This window comes from Rhinichthys klamathensis, unplaced genomic scaffold, assembly GCF_029890125.1.
Source record: "Rhinichthys klamathensis goyatoka isolate OS25496 unplaced genomic scaffold, OSU_Roscu_1.1 h1tg000277l_1, whole genome shotgun sequence".
Taxonomy (NCBI): Eukaryota; Metazoa; Chordata; class Actinopteri; order Cypriniformes; family Leuciscidae; genus Rhinichthys; species Rhinichthys klamathensis.
Genome location: NW_026606796.1, coordinates 383532 through 396880, shown reverse-complemented (window position 1 = coordinate 396880; position 13349 = coordinate 383532). Strand labels below are relative to the sequence as shown.

The following is a 13349-nucleotide window of genomic DNA, read 5'->3' as shown; positions in this document are numbered from 1 at the left end:
TTCTGTGGTGACATTTCACTGAATATATATATACAAAATCATAAATGTTTTTTAAAATACGATTGTATCTGATGTTAGTGCTTACAGTAAAACAACTTAAACATTTCACATCTATTTTAGCACAACAACATGAACATGTTCAAAAATAAAAGTAAGTCTAAAACCTCTTGATAAATGTTATAATCAAGAAAGCCTACCACTCAATTTAATTTGTCATTATTATTAATGTATTAATGTTAATCGGTTTTATTCACGTTTCTGCAGCAGCAACTGCTGCAAAGTTTTACAAAGAACCAGCAATGGTGGAGGAAGTGTACACTGGATACCTGCACAAGTCTCCTGGTCAACCGGCCTTTTTAAAAACCTTCGTAGGTCTCATATTGCATTTTAACTTGAAATTTAAATATCTGCAGTCTGTCAAAGACAGTTTCTATGTTCATGAAACTTAACAGTTTTACCTGGTATATAACAGAAATCATGGAAACGCCGTTTCTTTGTGCTCTCCAAGACGGGCGAAGACGCCTGCCATCTGACATATTATACCAACAACGAAAAGAGAGACAAACCTGTGGGAGAGATCAACATTTCTAAGTAAGTAATACACTATCACACTCAAAAATAAACACAGTATTCTCACACTATAATAAAAAAATTCTTACTGTTTTAAAGGATCATCTTGATGTTTACTGCCCTAGAGACACATCAGATGCGGGACTGGATTCAGAAACACTTCAAGTGTCCTCCATCCTCTGTGCTGTTCTTGAGGGTGGAAGACGACACACACAAAAACAGCAGAGACTATTTTCTCATTGGAGAAGACAGGTTTGCAACCATCATTTTGATCATATCTCTCATTGTTGTCACGCCATAGTTCCATGAAAGCCAGCATGATACAGACAAAAATAATAATAAAAGTCTCCATGAAGTGTGGCTTTTAGCCCGTCTTTTGGTTTTGAAGATATACATATTTAAAATGGAGTCTAACAAAAACAAAAAAAACGAAATAAACAAAGAGACATGAAATTAAAAGAAAAATACACAGTAAGATTGAGAGTCTTTAAGCAGTAGCTTAATCATTATACTTCTAAAATAAGTTATATACTGTAAATATAATTTTAGAAATTGTTTAGTTTAAACTTTTAATTTTCATTTTAAAACAACTGATGACGTTTTTTTCCAAATCAGTAAATGTTTTCTGGTGTTTTCAGTGATGATGTGAATGGTTGGTACAAAGCCCTGAATACCCAGAAATCAGATAAACGGAGACATACATTTGACACCCTTGAGGTAAACATTAAAATATTTCTCTCTAATATCTCTCTTTTAATTATTTTGTAAATTATTTGTAATTTGTAATATTATTATAACTTCAACAATTACTCTTTATTTTTTTATATATATTTTTTTGTTTAGAAACTCACACATCACGCATAATTTATTAAGTACTTTGATGAGTGTTTTAACATCCTAAGAAACAAAAAATCTAAGTGTGTGAAAAGGTTGCGCATGCTCACATAGTTTATTTTTTCTCCTCAGGACAACAGAAGTAGATCAACATCTGCACCTCTGAACAGTTCAGAAAAGGTTGAAATTCAGTCTGATGAAAGATGGTCAGCACCTGAACTAATGTTATCTCCTCCACCAACCCCAACCCATTATGACTATCCTCGCAAGTTCAGCGAACCTCCAGTACCAGTAGAGCGCAAGGTTTTACACATTTATATGCTTCTTTAACACAAATGTTTTTAAACTTCCATATGACAAAAACTCACTTCAATTTGACAGATTTCAGTTAACGAGGATAAAGATGAGAAGGATGGGAAACAGGATGAATCTCCAGAGGACAGCAATGAATACATGTTCATGGCATCATTGTAGGTGTTTTCCCCTTAACTGGCATAGTGAAATGTAGGCTACTCTGTTGATAAAATGCAATTTTCTGAGAGACATTTAATTAAATTCTGTGGTCTTTCCTGATTAGGCAAATGGCGTTGGAAGATGTCCAACCGGAGGCGGACACTGCATGCATACAGACAAAGTAATTTTGAAGTCTTCGATTCACCTCATGACATTGCACTATTGTGTTAGTTGTACAAGATACAGTTAACTCAGTGCATGTTGCCGCCCGGTCTGACACATTGTAATGTGCTCACGAAGTTCATTCCCCTGAGCCTCAGATGCTACACATAGATGTAATTCTTCGTTTATTTAAAGACTACAAAACAACTCTTATCTCAGCGTTGCTGAACATTCTGTTTTGTTGTTTGGAAATGTCCAGTCTTGCTGAACAGTCTTGCTCATCATGGATGAATGCTAAGTTTTAGCATTATTTTAGCATCTTGATACTTGAGAAGCAATCATCTCTGACTAGAACGATTAAGCAAGCATTGTTCTGAGGTTGAGCCTTGTTCAACACTCAAATTATCTTAATTCTTAATGCCCTTTTGTTTAAAATACATAAAGTTAAACACATTTGTATTATTATTTTGTCTTTTTCAGCACTTCCATTAATGGCCACGAGTCCTCTGTGTGCAATGGTGCCGTCAACCAGGATACGGACGATGAAAATAAACGGTACATTTTGACTTCAATGCAGTTTTACTGACATCATGGCAGCTTTGAACTGTGTTTTTCTGCTGAATACGTCTGAATGATGTCATCGTTGTTTCACTTTCTTAACTTTTTCCTTAGAATGAGTACAGATGAGAGACATTCTCTGCCTTGTCTCCTCAACCTCAATGGGAACTGTGCCTCTACAGAGCTAAACAAGGCGCCTTTAAACAAGAGGTGATTTTTATCATTTCAGTTCACCCTTCTCCCCCATTAGTCCATTAGTTCAACACTAGAAATACAATTAGAGTATAATGCATAAAAGGAAACCCACTTTATATTAGGTGTCTTTAAAAATGTACATCAAAAAATATAAATTGTTACGTACAGTGTACTTATTATGTTCATGCTGTATTGCAAAACACTCTTGCTGCTACTAAGGTGGGATACAGGTAAGGTTAGGGACAGGTTTGGTGATATGGATAGGCTTAAGAGTGGTTTAAGGTGTAAGAGAAGGGTCAACAGTATAATTATAATGTAATTACATAAATTAATTACAGTTGTAATTACATGCAGGTAATTTTTTACATTGTAAAAACATGTACTTACACAAGAAGTGCATTGTTTCAAATGATTTGTACACCATAGTTAAAGACACTTAATATAAAGTGGGACCAAGGAAACACTTTCTTAATTTCCTTTGCCATTTGATTTTCAGCTATATTTAGCACTAAGGTTATAAAAAATGTGGCATCTGTTTTAAAATCATCAATGTAAATTTCTAATTGTAGCGAAAGGCGAACACACGTGGCGGGAAGAAGATCTGCGTTAGTCAAAACAGTCTGAAAAACAGTCTGATCTTGAAACAGGAAGAAGGCAAACCATGGTACCACTCTCATTGATACATAATTAGTTATTGCAGTTGAATCCCAATAGAGAAAACATGAACATGAGTACAAAAGAACAACTTACATTGTATTACGTGTCTCATTGTTCTTTGTCTCTCATCCTTTTCCTCTCCAGTGTGTCTGAGTGTCGGCAGATTCAGGATTCACTTCTATTCCATAAGGGGGATCAAATCCTGGCCTTCAATGACCTGCTAACAGACACAGTAGAAGAGATACAGACATACCTAAGAAGACTAAGCAAGTCACTAAATTCAGAGATCTATAAATAATGTAACTGAAAATATCTGCAGGTAAAACTCACTATTTGGGCTTTCCAGGATCTCAGCTTCTGCACATCACTCTGAGGACATGAAACAAAATCTCATGTGAATTATGTTATCACCACTGAGTTATCAGAAATGTTGTACACGTCTAGTTTAAGGTCTGTTGAACATTAAAACTCATTCATTTTAGTCTAATTATACAGGTGGAAACCAAGGTGTTAATAAGAAAAAGACAAAGTACCTTGTCTTCTTTTGCTTGTCCATAAAACAATGCGAATGAATTTTGTTAGATTCACTGACCTGAAAATGCCATTGAGTGAAAGAAATGAGTAACATTTAGACTGTATGTACATAAAACTTTATAAGTGGTAGTGGGTATATATTAGTCCTGTCTCCTCTCCACCAGTAAGCTGGTGTGTGGTGGGCGTTCTGGCGCAATATGGCTGCCGTCGTGTTTGAGGAGATTCCTCCTTCCATGTAAAGCGCTTTTGCCTTTGAGTACCCAGAAAAGTGCTATATAAATTTGATGAATTATGTTTGCTTATGTGAAGAACAAGAGTCAAGTATTACTTTATAACAAGTATGAACTGAAGGTTAATTTGTGGTAAAAAAAAAACTGTTCATGTATTTCAACCTCTTTAAAGCTGCACTTTTTTCCCCTTAATGGGACATTGGGGGTGGAAAAAATATGAGATGGGAGGAAAAGTAAGTAAATGCTTTTGCGTTCCCTCACAAAAACTTTTGGTCCCACTGAAAACATTTGCGTTCCCTCACAAAAACATTTGCGCTTCCCCCTAAAAACACTTTAGTGTTCCCTGGAGAAACTTTGCATTTGCTCACAAATCTTTTTTTTTGTTCTTTGTGAGCAAACGTAAAGTTTCTCGGAGGAACACAAAACATTTGCCAGCGAACGCAAAATCATTGACAATAATGTTTCCTCCTATCTCGCTTTTTTCTTCAACATGTCCCTTTAGGGGCTCTGTACTTTTTATAATTCTAACAGTATGAGATACTTTATATACTGTGTATATACAACTTTACTGTCATTGTGTATTTCATTTTGAAAAGTATGTAATCAATTATGTATATTGCTCCAAATCATTATACATTGATTTAAATTTTTCAGTCACAATTTAGATGGATTACTGAAAAAGTAGTAGCTGTACAAAAGCATGCATTTGCACATTGTTACACGGTGAAATGTTATTAAACTTTCATAATTCTTAACACATGACTCTTAACATTGTGTGTTTCACTAAAAACTATCGATTTAATATAGAGCTCAGGATTGGTATAATCAATTAATTTTAATGATTAGTTGGATATTATACAAGAGAGTTTATTGTGCATTTCAAAGTAAAAGTAATAAAGATGGTTGTATTTAAGAAATTAACAACTGAATTAATTTTTATGCATGAATGCACACAGCAACTGGCATCTGAAGCTCTATTTAGATTAATGCTACATGATCTAAATCTAAAAGGCAGAAATAGCGCGACACAAGTGTTTTTTTGCTAGTTTCAGCCTGACGCAGTTATCATTTTCACGTCCTGTTGTTTAAACAGCAAATACATTTGCGCCTATGTGCGCTCATGGGCTGCTGGTCTGAAAACGAGGTGTGTTCAGGCGCATTGTTGGCACGTTGCTATGTTGAGGCAACTGAAATAGACATAACTAACGCGCTCTTTAAATAACAAAAAAAATATTGCGCAATTGACCAAGTAAAACCTGGTCAAAAGTCGATGGCGCAATATTTTTTTTGTTATTTAAAGAGCGCGTTAGTAATGTGCGCCTATAGGCGGGTCCACAATGCACTACACTGCTTATTACACACACAGGGACGCGCAGCAGCACACAAACATACAAAATATAAAAAAAATAAAAGGATTACAATGTAAAAGATTAATATTGTGTCTGTGTACACATAAAAGATATGGAGGAATCCGGCTTGTCACGTAGATGGTCTGCTTGCATGCTTTAACCTCGCGCACCAGCAGATCCATTTGCGCTCTGGAGACGCGTTTAGTCTTTCAGCTTGCAAATTCCGTCATGTAAATAGCAATCCGCCATGGGGCGTGGTACTGGGGGGATATAGGGTACCGAGTGTACCCAGGGCCCGAGGCAGGGCGGGGGCCCTTAGAAGTCGCCGAGCTCAAGTCAAAAGTCCGTCTCCACCCCCCCATGTTGGAGAAGTCGCCGAGCTCAAATCAAAAGTCCGTCTCCAACCCCCCACCACCACACCACTGACTACTCATTAAGAGAATAGAGGTTTAGAGAATAGAGACGTGATTGGTTACAAGGTAGTTTGTGACGTCAGAAACACCAGCGATTTCAAACTGCGTCTTTGGTTCAATGCAAGTTTTAAGGAGAAAATACTCAGCAATGATGTTGACTTATGAATTTGTCTTAAAGCATATTAAAAACACCATAGACATATAAACAACATTAAAAGCTTGATTTTCACCACAGGAGGACTTTAAATATACAAGATTGGCCTATACAACAACCAATATGGGGTCAAAATATTGTTTGTTCCTACTAAAAATCAAACATGGCTCATGGGTAAATCCGATATTATAAAATAACGTAAATTAATCCTGTTGAATATGGTAATCTTTTATTTATATTATTACTTATAATGATATGTTAGTACTTATAGATATTTAGTACTTATAATGTGGTACGTTATAAGTACTATATCTAATAACTATAACTATGAGTTTATTCATGTATGACTGATAGTTTCCACAACCAAATTCTTATTACAAACTCAATGAATGAAACATGATGAACAGAACTCAGATGTTGTTGTTTGATTCTCTGAGAGGGACTTAAAAAAAGAAACAGAAACCAGAAACTCCACCTACTCTTCCCATCACAGCCAAGAACAGAGATCTGTAGCTCTCTTGTAAACTTCCAACATGCATTTTTCTCTGAGTAAAACCAGTTTTTCCACATTCTGTAAAAAGCACACCTGCATTTTGAAGTGCTGAAGGTGACATAACTCATTTTTACATAATCAGATTTTGTCTCACAATTAGCATTGTGTAAATCAGACTGTAGGTGTTTTTAATTTCTGCAGTAATTTAATGCTTTTCAAATTTTATAGTATCTATAAAGATAAAAGATTTTTCATTATTGAAATATAAAGACAGAGAAACACACACTAATACCCTGGCAGAGGCCCCGGGGCCGTCACAATCCCCACTAGCTTATTCATGTATTATCTGGTGGTTTTGACAACCAAAACAAACTGATAAGGTGTTGTTGCTTGTGACTGGCAGATGGACATTTTACCTGAGTGAATAACCAGAAATTCCATCTTCTCTTCCCATCAGGGCCAGGGACAAAACACGCCCAGATCTGCACTACTATCATGAAATGGTCATGCAGAAGAGGACACCTAGAAACACCAACTATATCTGTATGTATAATTGTGTATGCGTAACACACATACACCCACATATAACATCCTGGATGAGTAAAGGTAAACAAAATAGGAGTGTTGTTAGAAACCAATTAATAATGGGTTCGATACTGAAAAGTCACTGAGATACTATTTCTGTGTAAGAACACAATACCCAGAGAAACAGGCACAGGATCTATGAAATGTTGTATACTGTATGATGGACCCACCCAAATGACACCCATGCAGAGAATTGAACAAATGAAACAGTTATTTTCATGAATTGTGATTGTGATTTTAAGGATCCGTCACTGGAATGCAGTAAGATTCATCCAATGAGATTAACTGGAAACAGAATCAGAATATCACATTACAGGACATTATTTACATGTTGCATGCATATAAATGTACAATTTGGAGAAAATTTGAAGTTGCACCATTTATTCATCTATGGGGTTTCTTAGAACATGCCTTGATCTGTATCTGACAATGGGTCTGCAGAAACCCTATCCATCGCAGAAAATGACAGGTTGTTTCCTCATTGAAGAAAGCAGGTTTGTCAGGGAATCTATGGCTCACATCCAAGAAACTTTACTGGAAGGTTATACAAAAAATATATTATGCAAATTTTACACAAAGTTAAATAATCAAAATGCATGTAAGTTGCACAGTTTTGCAATGCGATTAGATTTATGTTGCTGCTGATGCATTTAGGGGAAACAAGAATTATACATTCTATCTATTTCATGTTAAAATTACCCCTCTTCAAGATACTTTTCTAGCAAAGCAGTTTTTCATTACAAATAACTATAGACCAGTAGCTGTATCAAAGGCATTTCTGTGCTTTCTGTGATTAGGTGGATAGTTCAACACCTTTCTCAAAGCTCAAATCAATGGGCTGAAAAATGCTTCTAAATATAGCATCACCTATTTCCTTCCGGCATGATATAAAAACAACTTAGAGTGAGAACCCATTGTTTATCCATAGAAATAAACTGCGGTTAGCAAAATACAAGGTCAAGTCTTGAAGAATATATAGATATTGCTAATGGTAATTTATTTTTTTAAACATTCATTTTACATTTAGTTGTAGTCACAGGATTCCTCTAAAACAGAGTTTACTTCTAGAGGAAACTATTTTGGCCAATGGCTTTACTAATAAACATTAATTTTAATGATCAACTGAACATTAGACACTGACTACTGGAAATCATGTAAATCATACTACACAAAAGTTTGAGGTTAGTAAGATTTTTTAAAGAAAATACTGTTTTTATTAAGCAAGGATGTATTAATGTGATGAAAAGTGACAGTGTAGAAGTTTGCTACAAAAAAGTTTAAAAAAAAGTTATATTTAAGAATCCTGAAAAAAAAAAAAAGTTTCCACAAAAATATTAAGCACCAAATCAGCATATTATAATTATTTCTGAAAGATCATGAAACACTGAAAACTGGAGTAATAGCTGCTGAAAGTTCAGCTTTGCCATCACAGGAATAAATAACAATTTAAAATATATTAAAATAGAATAGAGTCATTTTAAATTGTAATAATATTTCACTATTACTGTTTTTACTTCTTTCCAAATAAATGTAGCTAGCCTTGGTAAGCATAAGAGACTTTCAAAAACATTAGAAATCCTTCCAACCAAGATTTCTTTTTACTTTTGGTAGTCAGTGTGTATTTCTGGAGCCAAGATTTCATAATGCAAAAAGGTGTGTCCTTATTCTCACATATTGTTCCCATCAGTGATGTCAGAATGTTTTTGTATATCACACCATCCCCTCAGATACAACTGATTACCAGTCACCACACATCTACAAAACATTTTTCAACATTTTTTTGTGCATATTTGCACATTTCTTTTCATTTATATATATATATATATATTTTTTTTTTAATAATGTTTTAGTCTAATAATATGTTGTAACCATAATTAGACTTCATTAAAAAAACAAATTGCATGAACAAAACATTTCCTTTTATCAGCTTATCGCCCATCAAAACTGTGTTGTTACTTTAGTTTTTCTTCTTGGCTGATTGCCCTGATTACCCTTTCCTAGTATAAAGACTTTTGGCACGCTTTTTAACATACCAGAGGAGTGCTCTCATCTTTTACCTGATGACTGATATCTAGTGTTTTTATTTTCTTCTTCTTTTTCTCGTATGGAGAATTTTAATTGACGTAAACAAACGCCCAAAATGCACACACCCAAAATTCTTCATTGAGTTAGAATGTTAAGGTAACACCATTGGCATGTTCAAGATCACAACGGTGCGCAACGTTTTGCTACGGTTTCCGGGTTGAACGTCATGTTTCCTGGAAACGTCCTGCACCGGTGTGGAACGGGGTTTGAGATGCGTTTTCTCTTGTTTGGTGGGCGTGTCAGAACTGCAGTCCAATCAGCAACATGTATATAAAGCACACGGTATTAAAGAGAACGTCTCTGGTTACTCACGTAACCGTAGTTCCCTGAGAGGAGGGAACGAGACATTACGTATGGGGAAATCCATTTTCCTCGAATCATGAAGTCTGATAGAATAACTCTTTTGCTTGCAAATAGCCAATGGCGGTCCCGCCATCACCTGATTGGCTGACACTGCTCAATATAGGTGACGGCGGGCGCCAAAAACCTCAGAATCTTAGCTGAACGAGAGTAAGGAGACTGAGAGTCCCTCCCACACGGCAGGTTACGTAATGTCTCGTTCCCTCCTCTCAGGGAACTACGGTTACGTGAGTAACCAGAGACGTTCCCTTATCGAGTCGGTCTCTCGACATTACGTATGGGGAACAATAAAACCCCCGCCGCGTGGGAGAACCCCCGCCCAGCTCTCAGGAACAGACACCGGACCTGGTTGAAACATCTATTGGCACAGAGCCAACTCGGCATCTGCACCAACGAAGGCCCCTCCCATCAAGCTAAGCACGCTGAACTGAATGGAGGGAGATTGCAGCAAGTGATTGGTGCTTAGGAAAATACTGCCGGCTATGAATGCGGACATAACAAAGGGCACAATATAGTGAACATAATAGCTATGCTAATAATAACTCGCACTGTCTGACGACTAGTCGAACCGTGGCTAGAGCGCGCGCCATCGGGGCAGTCTAGCCTAGTCCAACGACAGCTCAGCTTTCTCTCCCTGCACTGACAGACATGTGGTGCGAATGAAGGGATATTCAAGTTATAGAATCTCGCGAAGGTATTACGAGACGACCAACCTGCCGCGAAACAAATGTCTTGAATAGACATGCCTTTCGCCCACGCCCATGATGACGCCAAACTCCTAGTGGAGTGGGCGTGCACCCCTATAGGGAAACGGCTTCCCGTGAAGCATAAGCCAGCCAGTGCACAGCCTCCACTATCCAGTGAGATAGCCTCCGTTTCGACAGCGCGCCGCCTCTTAGCACCCGCGTAGCAGACGAAGAGCTGCTCTGAAGTTCGAAACTGGCTAGTTCTGTTCACATAAGCACGCAGGGCACGCATGGGGCACAAGCGTACTTCTGAGACTCTGAAACACTGACCTCATCCGGGCAAAATGCTGGAATTGCAACCACCTGGGCTCTGATGAATATACGCAGTAGATAATAGCCCCATAATAGCATAGCACCTCAGTAAACAACAAACACATAGCCGTAGCTACAACTGTGAGTAGACGAGTTAGCACAGAATAGCCAGTTGTACTGAAGGAAACGGGGCAACATAACAGCATAGCACATGTACATAACAGCATCGGTCGCTGTAGCGCATCCATGCATGTACATAACGCAGCATAAGTCGCCGTAGCGACAGAACTGCGTAGAGACAGAAACTGAGATGTACAGTTCGATCAGGATGGCTAGCTGCACGGAAACGGGGCAGCATTACAGCATAACACATGGTAAATTGCACATCCGTGTACGTACATACATTCAGAAACTGTGAGTATGCACAGTAGATTAAGATAGCTAGTTTTGCACTGAAAGAAACAGGGCAACAAAATAGCAACACGCGTCCTTATACGTACATAAGTGCAGTGTAGTCGCTGTAGCGACAAACTGAATATGCAGTTAGATAGGATAGCTGGTTGTTGCACTGAATGATAGAGGGCAACATAACAGCATAAAACATCAGTGTGCACATTTTAAACATCTGTGTGTATAATGCAGCTCAAGTTACTGAAGCGACCGAAACTGCATGAATATGCGTACACAATGGTCCATTACATTGAAGGGCAGCATAACGGGCATAAAATCTACACAGATGCAATGCAAGTCGCCGTAGCGACGACTGAGACTATGCACAAGCATAGTTACATTTTTGTGTACAAAAAACACAGCGTCAGAGGCATAGCGACATCGATAGTAAATACGTAGTTAATCGGAATAGCCGGCTGCACTGAGGATACAGGGCAACATATAACGGCATAAATCATAGACACATATCAATGTACATAACACAGCGTCTGTGGCATCGCGCAACAACTGTGACTACACAGTAAAAGAGTAGCCAGTTGCACTGAAGGATACAGGGCAATATATAGCGGCGTAATATTGTAATCAGTGCGTTGTGTGTACACAGCGTCAGTTGCATCGTACAACAATTGTGAATACGTAGTGATCAGAATAGCCATTTGCACTGAATGACACAGGGCAAAATATGACGGCATAGATCATAACACATATCAGTGTGTAGTGTGCACAAACACAGCGTTAGTTGCATCGCACGACAACTATGAATACGCACTGCGTAGTAATCAGGATAGCCATTTGCACTGAATGACACGGCAATATATAATGGCATAAATCATTACACATAACAGTGCGGTGTGCACAAACACAGCGTCAGTTGCATCGCACGACAACTATGAATACGTAGTAATCAGAATAGCCATTTGCACTGAATGACACAGGGCAATATATAAGGCATAAATCTTAACACATATCAGTGTGTAGTTTGCACAAACACAGCGTTAGTTGCATCGCACGACAACTATGAATACGCACTGCGTAGTAATCAGGATAGCCATTTGCACTGAATGACACAGGGCACTATATAATGGCATAAAACATTACACATAACAGAGTGCGGTGTGTACGTAACACAGCGTCAGATGCATCGCGCACGAACTGTGAATACGTAGTAATCAGAATAGCCATTTGCACTGAATGACACAGGGCAATATAAGGCATAAATCATTACACATATCAGTGTGCAGTGTGTACAGCGTCAGTTGCATCGCGCAACAACTGTGAATACGTACTGCGTAGTAACCAGAATAGCCATTGCACTGAAGGACACAGGGCAATATATGGCATAAATCATTACACACAACAGTGTGTACACAGCGTCAGTTGCATCGCGCAACAACTGTGAATACTTACGGTGTAGTAATCAGAATAGCCATTGCACTGAAGGACACATGGCAATATATAATGGCATAAATCCTTACACATAACAGTGTGGTGTGTACGTAACACAGCGTCAGTTGCATCGCGCAACAACTGTGAACACGTACTTGCAGTAATCAGAATCGCCATACAGGGCAATGAATGCTGCGGCGGGGGCTGGGCGCCAGCCACCGGGAAAGCATTGACTGCTATATGAAATCGTATAGCTCGTCCGCGGCATCATGCACGGGGACATAGATAGCCATCTCCTCGGGTTTCCCCGAGCTTCCGCTCTGCGATGCGTCTCCCGTCTATGAGGCGGGTAATAATGTTGGGGAGAGAAGCTCTTTTGCTGAGACATGTAATGTACCTTGTTATTGAAACAAAACACAGCGGTTTCAGAAACAACACATTCTCGTCGAACTCTGGGCGGGAACACGCCCTCTTCGCACCGGTCCGACGAACACGTCCCGCGCTCTTTCCTCCCTGACACGCACATCAGGAGCGCTGTTTTTTTTTTTTTTTTTTTTTTTTAGCGTCTTCCTGAACTGCCTCTCGCTTCAGCTTTAGGGCCCGCGCCGAGGCCACCTTTTCGACGGCAGCTCCTTGGGCGCTGTCCACTCCAGCACCATATCTGCCACCGCCTCAGTGAGAATGGCCATAAGCTCCGCATCCAAAGAGGCGAGGGCGCCTTCAGACGGAGACTCGGACCATTGGCGTCGTCATCGTCGTAACCGAACGAGATAATTCCCGTGCTTCCTCAAGAGGGCGGTAAATGGCCTCAAGAGTAAGTCACGGGCTCTGCCACGTGAGGATGGCGTGGACCTTGGGCCGACGTCAGCGCCTCAACAGAACC

General features: G+C 38.8%; 1 long non-coding RNA gene and 1 pseudogene across 1 annotated transcript; one reads left to right on the top strand and one right to left on the bottom strand.

Moving 5' to 3' along the window:
• The first annotated feature begins 77 nt into the window (after positions 1-77).
• Positions 78-3786, top strand: LOC130102800 (pleckstrin homology domain-containing family S member 1-like; annotated as a pseudogene).
• Positions 2737-7126, bottom strand: LOC130102805 (uncharacterized). The gene is made up of 3 exons (XR_008809292.1): positions 7019-7126; positions 3523-3646; positions 2737-2774 (listed from the first exon to the last, which is right to left on the bottom strand). It is a non-coding gene; the product is annotated as an uncharacterized LOC130102805 (long non-coding RNA).
• Between the last annotated feature and the right edge of the window lie 6223 nt (positions 7127-13349).